We start from the raw sequence: 20,000 nt of genomic DNA, 5'->3' as shown, positions 1-20,000 counted from the left end.
GCATGGCGCAAGACTATGTTTCACCCCCTGTCCGTCTGATAGCTAATCTCTCACATCGTTCACTTGATCGCAGCAAAATAACAGCCCGATGTGGAGAGTCAGTGAGAGCTGGATAAACGACGTAAAATGTGTCAAAAGGAGTCTGTACGGCTGTCGATAAATGAACACATGACGTCGGTGGGAGAGGAGATATTGTGTCTTTTGGACAAACAGCAGCACCACGCTGCTGTTTGTCCAAAAGATGTTGCTGATGTTTGTTGTGTGAAGCAGCTTAATGTCAGAGTGTTTGTGTTGGAGCGCCTCAGTGCGGCTGCAGAGTTCATGTGCAACCTCTTCCAGAGAGACACACAGACACTAGAAACTCTGCTGGGGAAAAAAAACACTGCTGGGCATTGACTTTCCTATGGACATTGATCTACACACTGCAGGTATATCTGCTACACACACAACATCAAACTACACACTGCAGGTATGATGCAGCGTTTGCATTACAGCCAGCATGCCAGCGTAGTTCCCATATGGTTTCAAGGTGGGCTAAACCATATGGACCCCATGTCAGCAATGTCAGCGGCATCCACTTCAGTCCCAACTGCGATGCCCATGCAGGCTATAAGTAGCTTCTACCTGGCCCTTAGGTGGGCCCCAACTAGCCATGTTTATGTGGGACCAAGGCGGGTCCTAACTGGGTTTGCCCATGCAGGCTTTAACTGGGTTCTACCTGGGCCCTAGGTGGACCCTAACCAACCACAGTGCAGTGCCCATCGCTCCAATTGTTGTGACGTCAGGGCTCTCAATACTGCACATTGGTGGAGGAGGAGGGGCCGCAGGGCGACCGCACACATCGCTGAACCAATGGTAGCCCACAGATGTTTCCTCTGTGGATTTACAATCTGCCCCTCTATGCCACATATCATCCGCACTACAGGGTCTTCACTGACCGAGCCACGGCCCCACTGACCCTCATGACGCTACGCCACTTAAACGTGCGGCAGCATGCGCTGGGTTGCCAGGTTTGCACAGCCTGCGCCAGAAACAAGCAACCACCTTCATGAAAAAAAAAAAAACACCGAAATGGTCCGCAATGTTCCAGGCGTGTCCCCGCGCGTCCCAACACTCCACAGGGGGTCAGTGGACCATCAGGGGGTCCGCGGACCCCCTGTGGACCCCCTGACACATAACAAATATTATTTCTTCAAATTTTTTCCTTTTTCAAAAAAACTTTTCCACAGTTTCACTCCGGCGATTTGGGTCCCCCAATATACACACGGCCACGCTGGGCCCCGTGCGCGGCTGGGGTTGAGGGGGGCGTAGCCCCCCGAAACTCTAGTTTATACATATTCGTCCAGTGGTGCAGTCAAGCAGCAGCAAGCTAATATGACCTCCACTCCTGATGTCACAGCCTTTGAGTACGGGAAATGTAGATATACAAATCTACAAATTATATCATAGGTAGGTACTGTTTTTTCCTTAGTTGAATTTCCAGCGTGAAAGTATCCCTATTTTAATATTTCTCTTTTAGTCTCTTCATAGAAGTTTAAAGAAAAGTTGTTTGTTGTAGAGCCAGACCGGCACAATCCCGATCCTGATTTTGGAGAGTCCTAGACCACGGCCCTAGACTAACTTGAGGTTGGTCTAGGACAGCTTGTAGATAATTTCATAATAATTTAGATTTTTTTTCCTTGATTTGTAAAATAAAAAGAATTGCCGACATTTTCCTTGATATTATGCAGATGTGATGGAGAGTAGATGTCAAGCATTCACCTGTGCTGCAGTGCAGACAACTCACAGGACTAGGAGCAGATGGATGCACAATACAATACCAACCAAAAATGACACAATCTTTTTCTTGAATATTATTGATTGGTTGCCAGCCTTAAAGTTGCAATCCATAATTTATTCTAATGATTACAATTCAACAGATTGAACCAATCTGTGTGGTAGCGTATGTTAATACGATTTAACTACTACTATGTCTGCAGTGGTTGGAGATGGTTTAGCGCTACTCTGCCACAGGTCACTGGTTGACAACTACTACTGCCTGGAGCTCACATCGAAATATCTCCCCAAACCAAGCAGGGATGCCTTATTGGCAGAGCAGTATGTAGTCTCCCTATAGACATTCACGTGGACCAATTACGAGACTAATTGTCTCAATTTCCTTTCCTCCGCATTCACTACCTTCTCTCTATTTATCGCTCTCTCCACATATATATCTAGTTCTGCAGGCTCAGCAGAACAATCATAACACTGCCACCCAACCACCACGAGACATGACTAATCACTCTCTGCAGGCCAAAACGAAGAAGATCAATGGATCATTACTGCAAGCTTTGTGCATGAAGGCCAGAACAGCTTTAATCAAACTCAGTGTCCTCAGGACTATGAGTTGGACAACCTCAAGAAAATGGCTTATAAATCAAAAACAGATTTAATAAAAAAAAGACAGAAAAAAAGGAAAACTCTGGTCATTATAAAGAGCCTTGGCTGAGAAAGGACATGTTTAATCAAACAAACATTTATCATGCAGGAGGACCTTGGGACTCATGGTCAAGACCAGATCAATCAAACTCAAAAGGTCTCTTAGAGCGGTTTCACATTGGGTGCGTTTGAAGCGAAGCGTTCCACCTCCGTTCCCGAGTGCGCTTGGTTGGCCAGCATTCACACTGGCCAAGACTCGAGACCATTTCATTTAACAGTAATGGTAAATAGGTGCCTCATGGGGGCGCTGTGGACTATGACGCTTTGGGAGAGCGAATGCCATTCACAGAAGAAAAGTCATTCTAGAGTGAATAATAAAGTTTGACTGTGTTCCTGACGTTGTCTTGAATTATAATAACAACAGATCAACAATACACAACCAAAACAGTGTGTGCACTGGTCTTTGAAACCTCGAAATGCACTGTCGTCTGTTAATATGATATTGGCGTCACGGACGCATCCTTTGTAATTTAGCAGTGACGTCACGGACTAATCCTTGGTGTATTTATCCTTATAAATACTGTACGTTCGCCACACATGTGTTTTTGTTTATTATTTTTCACGGCTCGCGCTACTCAAACACTAGCGGGATTATTATTTCTTGTCAACATTCAAGTAGAACTATGAGAAGGTATAACCCAGCTAAAATAATGTGTCATTATAAAAATATATAAATGATATATGATTAGCAGTCCACTTCCTTCTCTTGGTACAGATGGATTCACACTGCCGCGCTCCGTTCCCAACTCCGCAGCAATCGGACCCGAGACTACCTCCCGAGGTGGTTTCGAGTACGGAACGGTGATGCGTTACGGGGAACGGTTCGCTACGTTCACACTACCACAACATCGGCCAAGTGGTCCAGGGTGCGCACCCGGGACCATAGTGTGAAACCGCTCTTAATGACCTTGGACTGGATAGCCAGGTAACCAAGACCAAATTAATCAAACACAACTCCTGACAGCTTGAGAACCTAGAGACACCCTCTTATATCTGAGCCCACTTTCACGCTCTCATAAAAACCTATCTATTGTAGCTCCTTATCACTACAACCTTTCTTTTGTCTTTTTAGCCACAGTGGCCCAAAGTTGTAGCAACTGTAGCTGCCTTTTCCACAGTTTTGTGACAAAACACACTAGTTGAATATCGAATCGAACACGTCTCCTGTCAGTTGCAAGAATAAGCCGTGGAGAGGGCAAACCTATAAATGTGAGAAATATCTGCATGCTTCTCATGCCAGGTCATGCACTTGACCAAGCATGTGTGCACAGGATGTGTGCACATTAAGCTCCTGTGCTGGCGAGTACATTAATGGACACTCTGCAGTGATTTTGAAGAGCTGGCACATCATAGTCGTACATTACATTTCCCTGCCGAGAATTCCCCTATAGATTTTCCTGGTGATACACACCTATGTCCTTCCAGCTGTCTTGTTTGTAAAAATGCCCTGGGCCCCCAAGGGGCCTCACGTTGACAATCTGACCTGAAGCAGCAAAGGCCTTAACCTAACCTACTTTTTATTTATTTATATTGGGTGGGGCATGTTATGCTTTATTTCAGATAGGAGCTAGAGTGTAGAGACACAGAAAAACCAAGGGCATCGAGAGAGGAGAGACATCCGAGACAAGACAGGGGTCAGCTTCGAACCCGGGTCCTTGCGCTGCTCCCTAGGAGCAGATGGTCTGTGCAATAATTGGCTGAGCCACCAGGCACCCCACCAAACTGACCTACTTTTCTACGTTTCTGTTACAGCTGTTATGATGATACTGTACATTACAGGTGTGGAAAACCCACAGTTTCAGAGAAATAAAGTTCAGTATATTAGGCCAATGAAACAAATGTATTCTTGTGTGTGTCTGTATTCATTAATCAAAAACACATTGAGAGGAAAATGCTGTATTCTGTATTTACATTTTTAACCTAATGCAGTCAATTTGTTGTGGTTTATGCTTTGGGGATATAAATCCATAAATAAATCCAGTACTTATGTCAATCTGGGACAGGTTTGATTGTGACAACTGAAATTAATCACATGTTCAATATTGCTGAAATTGTAATGATTGTCCTTGTAATACTGGATGTAGGGCATATTGGTTTCCGTCACGCACGCACAGAACACAGGAAAAGTTGTATTAACAGCAGGTCCTAAAGCCTCTGGGAGGTGCCATGTTGTTCTCCTGCCTGGAGTGGGCGCTATACTTTAGTCCTGACACACAGGAGTTCAGGTCAAGGACAGTCAAAGAGCCCTGACTGAGATGTGTAGATGAATGAAGGTGAGGATGAAAGATGAAAGAATGGAGGTGGGATTCCATGTTCTTTATTTAGCATTTATTTTGTTTATATTTTAAGTCAGAGCAAATTTGAGAGGAGTGTATTAGAGGCAGATGAGAGTAGGGTTTGGTGGATTTTCAAAAGTAATCTATTTAGATCCCACCATCACTCAATAGTACCAAAACTCATTCTGATTTGCGAGCACCCGAGTTCCAATGCGTCACCCAGAATTTCTCTCTGCCCTCGGTTTCCTGATAGGACAGTGAGAGATAGGGTAAAAAAGGAGAGTGTAGACTCTCCTTTACAGCTACACTCTCTCAAAAACTGCCCTTTGAGAAAAGGGGAAACCCGTTTCTCCCAATTTAAATGTTAGGCCAATTCCCAATTCCCTTTTGTACTGTAGTCCCATGTCAATGACCCCTATTGGTTGGTCGTTAGGGAAGGTGTAAAGCACGACATTGGTATATGCTGAGTAAACATGAACTCTAGTCAACGAACAACAAGGTAAATAGTCAAATGAGTGATGTGACCCCTGAGAGGATATGTGGTATAGACAGCTGATTCTCGGACTGACCCCTGCTGTGGTCTGGTCGTAAAAGGGCAGCTGTCCAGTTCTTGGGCTATTCTCAGCTTGACCCCTGCTGCTATATTGCATATCAAGGCACGGCAAGTTTATTTGTATAGCACATTTCAAAAGCAAGGCAATTCAAAGTGCTTTACATAAAGCTCTTGTTGTGTCTTTACATAAAGACACATTAAAAAGGACATTTGATTATAATTCAACTTAGATATGAAAGAGTTCAGAACAGCAACTAAGGAAAAGTTAAAATAAACCAGTAAGAGAATATCAGTGCAATGTTTGACCATATAGGAGGGCCTGCTAGTACCCACCATTTTGAAGCGGTAAGTTATACTGTAACTTATGCTGTAAGTATAACCTCTATAGAGTACCGATGTCACAGCCCCTAGGCCTTCCTCAGTGTTTCTGAGACATCTGTGGGTGTGAAGTCAGGTTTCACTTTATTTTTGTATTGAATCCCCATAAGCAAATCTTAGATAGCGTCATATAAGAATTGTGTTCCAAAAGTCAAAAAAACAAACCCAGCAATTTTATCAGGTATGTGTCGTTTATGATATTGAGTTACATTTGATAACGTCTGTGCTTAGAGAAAAAATATATACATTTTTGATGCTTCATATCCATATGGCCGGGGTGGTTTGTTTATTTCTGGAACACAGTTATTATATGATGCGATCTAAGATTTGCCTATGGGGATTCCAATACAAAAAAGAAGGCTGTGACCCAGGGGGATAGTGTAATGGATTATTATCAGTGTATACTGTAACAGGAAGGGGACTGGATCCAACATGTTGGAGAGCCAGCAAAAGAGCTAAGGCTTCCTGTTCGATCGATGGTGGAATACTTCACCTGATGCTTGTCAAACTTGCGTGAAAAGTAACCAACCGGATGGTCCACTCCATCCAGGTTCTCCTGCATCAATGCTGCACCAGCACATACACCACTAGCATCCACCTTCAGCTTAAAGGGACGCATGAAATCAGGAGCAGAGAGCACAGGAGCATTACAGAGCAAACTCTTGATACTTTCAAAGGCATGGTGGCAAGCACTTGTCCTAAGTGTTCCACACTATAGAGCATAGTGCCTTCATGTCAGATATTTTGTGTGAAAAAATGAAACTTCCATGTTTTGCTGAGACGGGTTGGCGGTTACACACAGATCCCATACAGAAGGGCCCCCAAATGATTTCTTGCCAAAGGGCCCCCAAACACAACACAAACATATACACTCATACGCAAACAAGAACCCTGGCCAGCGCCAACAAAGAAAATGCACCTGAGGCAACTGTCCCTGCTGCCCACACACACTGTCATCAGCCTGATGACAGATGTGTCAGTGGTTTGTAATAAAACACGCACGCACGCACGCACGCACGCACACACACACACACACACACACACACACACACACACACACACACACACACACACACACACACACACACACACACACACACACACACACACACACACACACACACACACACACACACACAAATCTCTACTCACCTCATGTGCTACCAAAGACGAGATGCGAACAGCTCTCTTGACACGGGTGTTCCTGCGCTCGCTGCTCATGCCAGACATCCCGTCCTGGGACACGATGCTGTCCCTAATGCTCACGGAAGACATATTCCAACAGGTAACAGGTTCGTCTGTCTATCACTTTCTTCCGCTCCTCTGCCCTCTCTTTAGTCTCTTATTCTCTTTCTCAGAGTAAAAGTTCCTCTCACTTTTTCCTGCTTCCGTTTTAAATTTTCTGTTTAATTTGATTGATTATTTATTTTATTTCTCCCTCCCTCTGTCCTCTTGGTTTGGCCCTCCTGTCCTTTCCTCTGCACCTTTCTGTGAGTCAAACTGCTTTCTGTGTTTGAGCTCTTTGAGTTCAGGTCACTCAGCTCCTCTGTTTGTTCCTCCTATCATCAGAAACAGAAATTTCAATTCTGTTTACAAACAGAAGATTCATTCTCTGTCATGTCAGAGATACAGACATTGGATAACAAAATCATGATTTGTTGAAAATCTTTGGTCAGATCTGAGTTTAGAGGAAATTACACTTCCTCCCTGGACTGAACTGGAAGTGATCTATCACCTGTTAGACAGTCTGTACAATCTCAGGAACAGATACAGTAAATCAGAGTTGTTGTCGCCCACGTTCTTGAATAAAACACTTGGCTGGCCAAGTATTGATCCTGGTCCTACTTTAGATGTTCACTTTGCAAGGCTCATAGTTCAGTAGGATGAGTTCCCTGCATGCTGTCCTGTTTTCATATCATCAAGCTCTCATAGTCAGGTGGTTCTTTGTGGAGTGTGACAGCAAAATCAGCCCAAACCTCCTGGTGAAGAATACACGGCTGGACCAGAATCACTACCGCATCACTTCACTAAAAGTGTAGGTCCTCAGTGAGGGATACAGTCAAATCAAAACACAGTACAGGCCACAGCACACTTCCAGCTACGTCCTGAGGCAGAACACCTTGTAGATGCAGATGACGTAGATCCAAAAGTGAAAAAAAGTCCAAGTTGGGTTTCAATATCCACTCAGGTCCAAGTTACACTCCTGCAGCCACAAACTGAGCTGCTGCCGGTTACGCTGGTTCAACCATAAACACAGCTGCTGCTGCTAATGCTTGTACCACAATTGTTTTTGCTGGAGTACAAGTGCTTTTGAGTGCTCTCTCTCTATCTCTCTCTCTCTCTCTCTCTCTCTCTCTCTCTCTCTGGGATCAGTATGTCAGTTATGCAATCTGCTTTGCTTTTCTCTCTGCCAGTCTCTCTGTCTGACTGTTGTCTCTGGGCTACACTTTTAGTAGTGTTGCCATCCCACACATACTCCCTCTCTCTTCCCACTTTTTCTCACCTCTCCCTGTCTTCCCCCTCCCTCCCATTATCCCTCCTCTTTTCTCCACCACTCTCCTTTATCCCAAGGTCCCTCCTCTCCTCTCCTCTTCTCCCAGCAGTTAGCCCCTCCCTCCCTCCATCTCTCTCTCCTCACCACTCCTCCAGTGGTGCTCCACCAGTCATGATGGGCTGTAATAGCGTCCTCCACCTCTCCCACCTCCTCTCTATCATATCCTCTCCACCTCTCATCCCTCGTTCTTTTGTTGTCCCTAGGGCCACAGCTGAAGCGTTTGATTGATTTCAGACAGACCACTGTAATGTATTCCTCATCTCCCTACCTCCTTTTGCATCTGTCTCATATGCACACGCACACGCACAAACACACACGGACACGGACACGGACACAGACACGGACACGGACACACGCACACACGTATCTGTATGCAAGCACACACAGGGCTGTGCACAGACTATTTGGGAAGTATATATCTGTATATACCTATATCCATGTAGCCTATTGATTACCAGAGGACAGGAGCAGAAAGAGACCAGAGAAGCTTTTCTTTTCTTTTATGTAAAGCGACTTTGGATACATGGGAAAGCACTCTATAAATCTGAGCTATAATTAATATTATTTGTATTATCATTATTATAAGCTAGAGAGCTTAGCCCCAGTAAAAAAGTTGTACTTTACATAGTGGTTAAAGATATGGATGATAATCATTACTGTAACCTATTAAAAGTCAATCAACAGAATTGAGCAATTTCACACTTTTGGTTGTGATGTGACTTCACACCCACAGATGTCTCAGAAACACTGAGGAAGGCCTGGGGCTGTTATGTTCTGCTGCTGTGTGCTGCTAAAAGTACTTACAGTATTTGCAAGTGCTGACGGCTATTCTTGTGACTTTTGGGTCAGCACCCATCATAGTTCAGGATGCCAGTTTCTTTGTATCTAGCTAGAACCATGTTTATCAGGAGGGGAAAACAAAACGATAATGCCTAAATTTGAATTAACCCATTAAACCTGTGGCCGCTTATAAAAAAAATCTAAATCCTAACAATTTTTTGGAAAAAATATTTAAAAAATAATGTTCACGATTTTTCAGCTACATGCACACGCGCACACACACACACACACACACACACACACACACACACACACACAGTCTATTAATTCAATCATCACCTGTACGTTTTTGCCTTCCGCCTTCTCTGTGCATCTACGTGTATGCATGTATATCTATGTTCTCTCTGTGTATCTATGGATATATATCCAGTACACAGTAAAATCCTCAAAAGGTTCAAAACTTTTAATCCAAGTGGATCAGATTTGGATCTTGGGAGTTAAATATATTATTTGATAAATCAAACACATTGCTGCTGTCAGGCAGAAACCTTTTATCTCAATATTTCTTTTTATATATTTATTGTAAATGAATACCCTACTTGATCCTTCTCTACAGTGTCACACAAAAGCATCAAAAATAGATCTACAAGCTCAAAACTATTTTTGCAAACATTTTTGGACAGGTTTTCACCTGACAGCAATGATAGATTTCTTATTGATATCATGTTTGCTGAGATAATTCTATGATTACAGATTGGATATCAACTCAGATAGGGATTAAAGGTTTTGAATTCTTGGGCCCAGTGGATTTGTCTGTGTACTGTGTACTAGGAGCTTCCACTCTGGCATCCTCCATCCTCCAGCAGCTGTGCTGGTGAGTCAGTGACACAGTACTGCAATTTTTTTTAAATGCACGTGAAGTTGGCAGACGTAGTAGCTAAATCTGTCCTTTAAAAATAATCTTCTTACTGTAGCTACAAACAACTGTGCTAACAGTGATGTTATTATAATTTTTTAAAACCAACTCGTGGCCTTGTGGTCAGAGAGTTCACCGTGAGACTGGGAGGTCGGGGTACCCCGGGCCGAGTCATACTAAAGACTATAACAAAATGGTACACAAAGGGTTGTATTGAGGGCAAGTCCCTGTGACATACAGTACTACCATCATGTCCAGGGGGTGTACTTGTATCAAGCTGCCTCACGCAAGGAAAGAGGCCCATAGGCTCCTGATCTGTGGCTCAAGGCTACTTACTTCAGTTAGGGAAATCACAATCTCTATTTAGCTCATTAGCTGAAGTTGGCTGGCTCAGACTCAGAGCCATTTCAATGGCTCTGGGCTGGCTGAGTCAACAGGGACTAGTTAATGTCTCAGTCAGACCTGATGTATTTCCAGGGAAACAGAGATAATACTTGCAAAAGGCTTTTGAGCGAATTGCCCCACAATATGAATACATGAATACAGTTTTATTTGGTTGGTAACTGTTGTATAATAGCATCATCACACCCAAGGGTGTGCTTTATCATCATAATTGGCACTTCAGTGATGCTTACGGAACTCAGCACAAGTTCCTGACCGCATCACTGTCGTGCCAATAATGACGGTAAAGGACACCCTCTCATGTAATATTGCTTAATTCCTTCATGACCTCAGTATGACCTCAGAATAGAGTGCAGTAAACTAATATCTGTGTCTTTGACAAAAGCTTCTCGAGGTGTTTATTGGCTTATTGGATGCATGGATCCCATTAGCTGTTGCAAAAGCAGCAGGTATCCGTCCTGGGGTTTAATATTGATCACAATGTGAAAAATGAGATGTTTTGTGATCATGTGTGATTATGTGTGCGTGTGTGATTGTGCGTAACAAGATACCCATCACTGTTGGTCATGCAGGAGCTCTCTGCTCAGCTTTCATTTAGAGAGAGAGAGAGAGAGAGAGAGAGAGAGAGAGAGAGAGAGAGAGAGAGAGAGAGAGAGAGAGAGAGAGAGAGAAGGGCGTATTAACAAACACAGAGACATCAGGATTGTTCTAGGAATTAATTTAAACATGTCCACAAAGTAATCTTTTTTAGAGGTCAAATAACACTCTTCACTCTCCAGCTGTAACGTGGGTGAGACTGACCTTTGCTAGAAGCACTGAGAACTGCCAGTAGTCTGAGAATAGAAAGAGGTACTTAGACGCATCCACAAGGCTGTCAATTAAGACACATCTGAAAATGCCAGTCAATGAGAATAAAGGGTTTGTCGGAAAGAAAATCCTTTGTTCTAAGACAATGTACTTGTCACTGGAGAGAGAGAGAGAGAGAGAGAGAGAGAGAGAGAGAGAGAGAGAGAGAGAGAGAGAGAGAGAGAGAGAGAGAGAGAGAGAGAGAGAGAGAGAGAGAGAGAGAGACACACACACACACAGTGTGTGTGTGTGTGTGTGTGTGTGTGTGTGTGTGTGTGTGTGTGTGTGTGTGTGTGTGTGTGTGTGTGTGTGTGTGTGTGTGTGTCACTAGGGTATTTTAACTTCTGTCAGTTTTTCCACATGTCAGTGGTTACAGTATGTGACAAATCTCTCTCTCTCACACACACACACACACACACACACACACACACACACCAGATTGACATGTCTGCTGGGTCAGTATTGTTCTGTACGTAGAATGTGCCACGCTGTGAGAAAAAGTGAAAACAGAATAAAGTGACAAGTTCACAGGAACGTTGACACATTTCATGGTGTTGATAATAGGAGAGGGACATTAATGTTAAGCTGCTATCAACACTAGGAGGCCCCTCCTGCACATTTACCCACTGCTTCTGTGGCTTTTAGACACCAAGGTTTTATTGGAAGATTGGATAAAATAGCGTGATGGTATTTTAATGAATTTTTTAATGACATAGGGACAACATACAGTATATCCTGTACCCGATATGGAGGCACTAACTGCTTTTTCTGAATTTTGCCAGTGACAAAGGACTGTTTGTAGCCTGTCGACAGAGACATGTGCATTGTTATTGTTTTGGCCCATGATGTCAGAGAAGGAGTGCCTAGCATTTCTCAGTTATAAACTACGAAGACTCTCTTATAGATGTCATAATGACCATGGAGATTTGTTTATTCCACCTGTGTTCAGCTTTTTGACACTATTTGATCTATTCTTAGGAGTATGGCATTTCTCCATATCCTTATCCTTATCCAATGGAAAGCTTTTCTTACAAGAAATCCTTCAACTTAGTGGTGGTTTAACGATTTAATGTGATAAATATAATTATCTGCCCTATTCTCTGGAACAGGCTATAGCTGAGGAGGAATGGATGCTAAATTGTATACATTTGTACAATCGGTTGGGTGCTTCCTGCTTCTTAAAATATTCACAATTCCTTTTCTGCTAACTACCTGTATCAAGACTTTGGAGACAGAGGATGATCGTCGTGGAGGGAGGGCGGTGATGGTGGGTGTCGTAACTGTCACAGTGACGACACCCACCATTTAGCATTGTGTCAAAAGACAATGGTGGAGGTGGAGGGGGGGGGGTGTAAGTTTGTTCATCTGTTCAGTGAACTCCAACCGGGGGAGGAGGAAGAAAGGGTGAATGGAGAGGAGGGTGATCTGGATAGGGTTAGTGGGGGTGAAGAAGGTGAATCCTCCTGACATGCAGTTGTTGGTGAGTGGGGTGGAGACTCCTTTTAATCTTGGCGCTGATGACTCATTTTTATAAAGCTCTCTTCAGGCAGGGGCTGAGGTTGCTCTCTTTCAAGGTTTCTGCTTTGTTGTGTTATGTCTTCTTCTTGTTTTGATTCCTGCTGTCCTTGGCAGAAGGAGCAGATGGTTGCCGCAGGAAGTAAAATAGGTTGGAGATACAAAATGTTACTCCAGTCCTGACTTGTTAATGCAAAGTCCATCTGCCTTGAAGAGGCCTGTGGTCCCAGAAAAAGTTGAAATTGTCAATGAAGTGCACTGTATGGACGGTGTCTAGTAATAATCTGCTGAATCTCTCAGCTTCTCTTCTGGAGGGCCACTGGCTGACTTCAACAGATCCATTAAATCTTGTTTCAGTACAGTACTGCACTGTTATTTGAAGGAATATTTCTGTCATGTCAAAGACCATATCCTTAGATCCTTGGGAAAAGCCTTGACAGCTCATCCAATTCCTGCCAGTGAGTTTTCAACAATAACCAATCAAACCGGGCACACCTGGTAGTGGTACAGTAACTGTCACCCTAGTATGTTCTTCCATTCTGTATTAATCACACACACACACATTTGCCTGTACAAAATCAAATCAACACTCACCACACACACACACACACACACACACACACACACACACACACACACACACACACACACACACACACACACACACACACTCAAACTCTTACTGCGTCATAAATGCATTCTGTCTTCTGTCTGGGTAGGAGGGTTTGAAAATAACACTAACACAATGTAAGGGTACAGTAAGGGTCATCGCTGAAGTGATGTAACTGTCTAACTGGTGTGTGTGCGTGCGTGCGTGAGAGAGAGAAATAGAAGAGAGAGAGAGTAGGTGAGGATCTATTGATGAGCAATCTGGGAACCCAAGATCTATCTTGAGAGATAGATCCTGCTTGAGAGATGAATTGCTAATAATACTATGTGAGCTATGTTCAGCTTTTCTTTTAAAGCGGACATTTATTTTTAATTTTCCTCGACTTGTCCTCACACTGATTCTCAACATGAGGTCCGGGAACCCCAAGCGGTCTATCCAGGGGGTCCCTAGCTAAATGATTCATACTTAGGAACCAAACAATGCAGGAAGAGTGGGCACCTAAACATTGTGAGTACCTCAATGTTAAATTAACAATTTTATAGGATCTGTAACTCTGAGTGTACAAATCAGTTTAAACACTCTCTCCAGTTCAATTATCACTGATGACAGTTACAGTGTAGATTGAGGTTAGCCTCGTTCCCAGCCTTACTCATCTGCGAAGAGAAAAGCCAACACTGAGAATTCATTCACAGAGAATGTAAACAGATTTGTAAAGCGTCAACGTCATTTCCTTGGGTACTTCCGCCAAATTCCGGTACTTCCTTTTAGACACTCAAGCGGTTAGGTCTTGCCCAGCGTGGTTTTGGGGTCCCAGACATAAAATAATCATATGACATGGGGGTCTGGGGCCTAAAACCTATCAAACTGGTCGTCCTTGAAATTAAAAAGGTTGAGAATACCTGCAGAAGAGTTCTGTTTATGAGCAAAACAAGTTCAGTCAAGAAACTATACATGGCTTAAACTGACTGGGCAACTCATCAGTTTATGACTCACCATCAGTCAATAACACGCATTTACAAGCAAACCAATCATCATTCACACATCATAATGTCAAGTACTTATATGGCGTACTCAACCCCAGTTAACTTGCCATCAGGCTGCTCTTCTATTTGTCATCAGTTTTTCTGCATTATTCACCCACCTACTCCACCACGCCACCTGCTTACAGTCAGTCTACTTTTATTAATCGGGGGATTATATTACTACCAATCAAAGTCTATGCACATACAGCAGCGTAAAACTATAAAAGCAGATGTATTTTGCCAAAAATAAAAACCTAATCGAATGGCATAACTGTGAGTTGAATGCTGACTGAGCTGCGGTTATGATTGTGTTAGGACCCTGAAAAGGGGTGGCCAAGGTACTTGAAGTAGTTCTCGATCCGGAGAAGAAAACACATGTTTTGAAGCGCTTTAACTAGTGATCAACAGCAGCACATTCAGCAGGCTAGCCACTCCAAGCTATGTCTGCAGTCGGTCATTATTACTTTACAATAATAAGTGCCTCTGACAAGCATTGTTGGTCTCTCTCTAGGTCGTCCTCAGACAAGCCCTCCATCGTCGCTTCCAGTCATCCCGGTTCTCCATACATCTGGCCAGCTCGTTGGTGCTTTGCGCTCCTGCGCCTTTCTCGAGCACATCCCTGTATGTTAATGTGGGATGTCCTCGTGATCGGTGCCCGACGCCCGTGTGTTGGCTCCCACAGCACCAATTTGCTTGCTGGCAGCTCTTGATGTCTTTGGCGGTGTCCTGCTAGTCTCATTCTCCTGGCTGTCATCTTCTCGCTCACCCTTGGTATTCCATCATACAGATTCTTGTTGGTAACATGTGCACTCTTGCTGATGTTAAGTACTGCACGCAACATTCTGGTATAGCACCCGTCTAGAGACTTCTGCAGGGTTGGTTTCAGGGTCCAATATTCACTGCCATAAAAGAGAACAGACTCTACCGTTGCATAGAAGAAGCCGAGTTAGATTTGTCGGGGGGGGGGGGGGGGGGGGGGGCGGAGTTTGGAGTTCTATACACTGGCCATGCCATTCAGGGCCCTCCATGCAAGTGCCTTCCTCACTTTAAGGTAGACTATTATTTTCAAAACCTGTATTTATTCGGGGGAAAGCTAAATGAGCATAGATGCTGCAGGGGGGTGCCAAGCCCTGCATCTTATGCACAGTCACTGCTGGGCGCTCTCTAGTGTAGCTACAGTCTTCTGCTGATGGCCAATATACAGCTTCAGTGAAGCAGTTGGGGGTTAAGTGCTTTGGTCAATGACACGTTAATGGTGGTTATTCATGGAGTGTTTCTCATTTATTTTACCTGGACAGATTGTCCAAGCTGAGGATTAAACCAGTGACTCTCCACTTAATATGAGCACACTTCACTAAATCTAAATTCTATTCACAACAAGGTGGGTTTGAATATGGTTCTGGCCAGGGTCTGTTTTCACTGTTGCACATCATTCTCTCTCCAGTCACTCACAAAGGCAGTGAGGTAGAGCGGCCCGGTCTGGAAAACCTTAAGGTTCCAGATTCGATCCCCGACTCCTCCTGGCATTGTGTCGAAGTGTCCATGAGCAACACACTGAACCCCTAACTGCTCCTAATAAGGTAGGTTGGTACATTGCATGGTTCCAATGTTGTTGTGTATACGTGTGTGTGTGTGTGTGTGTGTGTGTGTGTGTGTGTGTGTGTGTGTGTGTGTGTGTGTGTGTGTACACACTATGTACTGTAGCTCAAAAAGGTCAACCTCCTCTACATCACATAACTGTAGCTTTTTAGCCACAACTCATATTGTAATCATTAGTGTCTGTTGAGGGAGCAGAGATAGTGTTAATTTATCCATTTGTATAACTCTCTGAGTTAAATTGATTGAGGATTTTACTGTATACAATCTTGTCCCAGTTTTCCGCATCAACTCAGTAATTTGAACAGACTTTGTACAGTTGAATCATAAAAAGGAACCTATAAAATCCTTTAATTATTCAGGGAATGAACATCCGCAAGACTGTAGTTACCAGAGCAGAGTTTGCAAGCGAAACCTGCATCTTCTAATAACTGACATGGCTGGGGGACTTAATGTGATGACACTGGTGTAAAAATATCAGGGATTTTTGGTCAGGATCCAGTGAGAAGCCTCGAGGTTGCCTATGTGACATCCTAATTACAGATAACATTAGACTGCCCAATCAACACTCACCACACACACACACACACACACACACACACACACACACACACACACACACACACACACACACACACACACACACACACACACACACACACACACACACACACACACACACACACACACACACACACACACACACACACACACACACACACACACACAATGTTTGGTCAGGGACAGGAGCAGTGTGTGAAACAGTCACCTGCACTGTTTCCACAATAACCTCATTATCTTTGACCTTGTCCCCTCTGCCTCTGAGAGCGAGAACGAGTGAGAGACACAGACAGAGAGAAAGAACAGAGATGATAATAGAGATGATGGATCCAGTAATCAATCAGTCTGTCTCAATTCAGTGCAGTACAACATTAATCCCCACACGTATTCATCACCTGATCAAGGAGGAGGAGTTGGAGAAGAAAAAGATGAAGAAGAAAGCCAAAAGGTCAAAGAAATTACAAAACTGACCAAAACGGTCAACTTTAAAGTGTCATTTCTTTCCCTGTATAGAACGCATATAATTATTCTTCCTTATTCTGTTGTCTCAAATCATCTCTTAAAGTCAGTGAAAATTTGCTTTGCTGACTACTGAGATATAGCCATAATACAACAAAAATATGCCACCGGATAGATTTTATGTAAAAAAAAAAGAAGAAATTACATAAAATTATAAGGATTTTCATGTCATCTCTGCTACAGATAGCTTATACTGGAAAGTGTCAGGAACAGGGTGCACTAATATACATCACAATATTAGTTTCCACACAGATTGTTGAATTTGGCAGCAGAGGTGAACAGAGCAAACTGCTGGCAGGACAGATTAATAGAGAAGCAGAGAAGTGCAATAAAAAGTAATTGAGTCACAAAGGTTAATAATTGTGTTCATAATATTTGGCAACATATATTTAAATTAATTTGTACAGCCTGTGCCAAAAGTGGCAAAAAACAAACAAGACTGGGTCAATAACTAGGCTTCATGTGGATCTCGGACCTCATGTGGCCAGTCTATGATGCCAGTCGCCTATGACGTACAGCAGGGTTCCCCAATTACTTTTCCCCAAGGGCCAAATTCTGTCTCGGGTACCAAGCCGAGGGCCAGGGACATTGTGCAAAGCGCGCAAATTTGTTGTTTTTTTATTCGTTGTTTTTCTCTAATCGAGGTAATTTGACACTTGTGTTATTTTAGGCCTGGGATTCTTAAATCCTGTGTTGAGGGTCACACAAGGAAAAAATGCACTCTGGAAACAAAATAAGTCTGCTTGAAAAGTAATACAGATTAACAGCAGCCAGTTGTACATACTGAAAATCGAAATAAGTCCAGAATCAACAATATACTTACAGATGTGTTTGTTAGTCTGCTTGAACAATAATACAGATATAATTAAAACGACAGGAGTCGTCGCGGGCCAGACAGTTGCCTCTCGCGGGCCGCAAATGGCCCGCAGGCTGCCTATTGGGGAACCCTGACGTACAGTATGACTCCATATTTGGGCAAGGTTCAGCCGATTCGGCCACCATTCATTTCCTTAAAGACGGCATGGCTCTGAAATACTTTAGCCGGTGACGTCACGTCATCCATGACCACATTTGGACAATCCAGGTTTGCAAGATTAGCTCTGGACAGTCACACAGACAAGACAGACACATTATAGACGGATACCTCTTTCAGAGAGCTTCCGTAATAAATTGTTGCATAGGTTTGGGTGCAAATTTCATGACTGAAATTGTTACACTAGTGCGGTGCCCGTTTGGAGCATCAGAGTCCATTTGGAAAACGTGCCCCCTGGAACAGGCCGATTGCTTGGCTTCCATTATTGCTGCGTTACTGCAAAGCGTTCAGAGTGCATGTCCATTCAGAACGCATGCCTGTTCAGAGCAGCCTGCTAGCAGCATTGTTGAGTACTGCAGTACGGCTACTTGCAGAGTTCTCGAGAACCGCTCATCTGATTTAGCCTGGGACCAGGCGAGTGCAAAAAAAATGTGCATTCTGCGAATTGGGTCTGGCACCGCTCCATAGAGAAGCCGTTTCCTGCTCCAGGAGACGGGGGTAACCAATCAGGGCCCAGTATTCGAATATGGGTGAATATGGGTGTAATTGGTAGTTGGTTTGTAGGTCTAACCAATTGCGTCGAGAGTCATTGTTTTGATCCCGCCCCCTTGGAAAAAAAACTTCCTCATAGAAGCACCAGACTCATATCCACGCAGTGATATAGTCTGTCAACGCCAGGCTACATCTGATTGACTTCACTCTCAACACGGCATCCTCAGCAATACACCCGCCTAGTGTGATCTGTGGAACGGTTCTTGAGATATGCGAAGGACAAGGCCGACAAACAAACAGCGATTCTGTGAATTTATAGACATAGACGAGTGCAGTACCCGTTGTCAGCAGGTACTACATGCTATGATGCCCGTACCTGGCTATTTGCGGCATTCACATTTTGTCATTCGTGGGCGATGCTTGGTGTGACTTTGCATGTATTTAATTGCGTCTTTGCACTAACTTTGCATGTAATCGTGGCACTTACATGGCATTCTGGAGAACCGCTGATCTTGCCGACTTCACAGTCGACACTGTACTCCCTTGGGGCGTCAGCAATACACAAGCCATGAGATATGCAAAGATCACATGCGCGCTCGCATGCAGATTTGTGTACTGCATATACCGTATACCACAATATTCAGGGAAAAGCTACATTTTTTTGTTAGTATTGTGCTACTCCACTCATCGCTGTGACACCTGATTCGGATGCTATCAATGCAGAGAATGGGAGATTATCACGTTCTATCAGACCATTGAATGGGCGAAGTAGGCGACCTGCTGTCTACCCCGCGATTTATCAGACCATTCATTGGGCGTAATCAGGAGCTACTGACCTACCGACGGAGGCGCGCAGTCTCAGGCGAGCTAGAGCCCCACGACGGGCCACCGAGGGAGCTAAGGCGACCGAGTTGCCGTCCGGAGCGGTGCGACGCTCGCCTGTGCCTACTCAGCGCCGTTCGAGTTATGTACCGATATGGACAGAATCGTAAATATTGTTGTGGGGACTGCTCCGCCTCCGTCGGTAGGTCAGTAGCTCCTGATTACGCCCAATGAATGGTCTGACAAATCGCGGGGTAGACAGTAGCTCGCCTACTTCGCCCATTCAATGGTCTGATAAAACGTGATAATCTCCCATTCAATGCATTGATAGCATTCGAAGCCGGTGGCTGTGAATGCTTGCAGCATTCAGCCTGCATATTAACTCACTGAGACAGCAGCACAATGCTATCATAATGGTTTCTTTCCCTGGATATCAACCATGTCATCAAAAATGCTGCTGGATGCAACAGATTTACTATGTGGTCACCAAGGTTTGCCCTCTCATTAATCACATACACCCACCACTGTGCCCTACAATACAAATAGCCTGCTGAATGTACCCCTCTCTCTGCCCTATAATAAAAATATCCTGCTTCAACTCTACACTGTCCTACAATACTGTACACACAGGGGGAGATGCGGGTCTC

General features: G+C 43.9%; 1 protein-coding gene across 1 annotated transcript in view; it reads right to left on the bottom strand.

Annotated features, from left to right (window-relative positions):
- The window catches only part of LOC311045021 (voltage-gated inwardly rectifying potassium channel KCNH2-like), a gene marked incomplete at both ends in the record, with an annotated part of 87,581 nt that overhangs the window by 17,736 nt on the left and 49,845 nt on the right, over positions 1-20,000 (bottom strand). The window lies entirely within an intron of this gene.

This window comes from Gymnoscopelus microlampas (genome assembly GCF_963454915.1).
Source record: "Gymnoscopelus microlampas genome assembly, chromosome: 5".
Taxonomy (NCBI): domain Eukaryota; kingdom Metazoa; phylum Chordata; class Actinopteri; order Myctophiformes; family Myctophidae; genus Gymnoscopelus; species Gymnoscopelus microlampas.
This window is presented reverse-complemented; position numbering and strand designations above follow the sequence as displayed.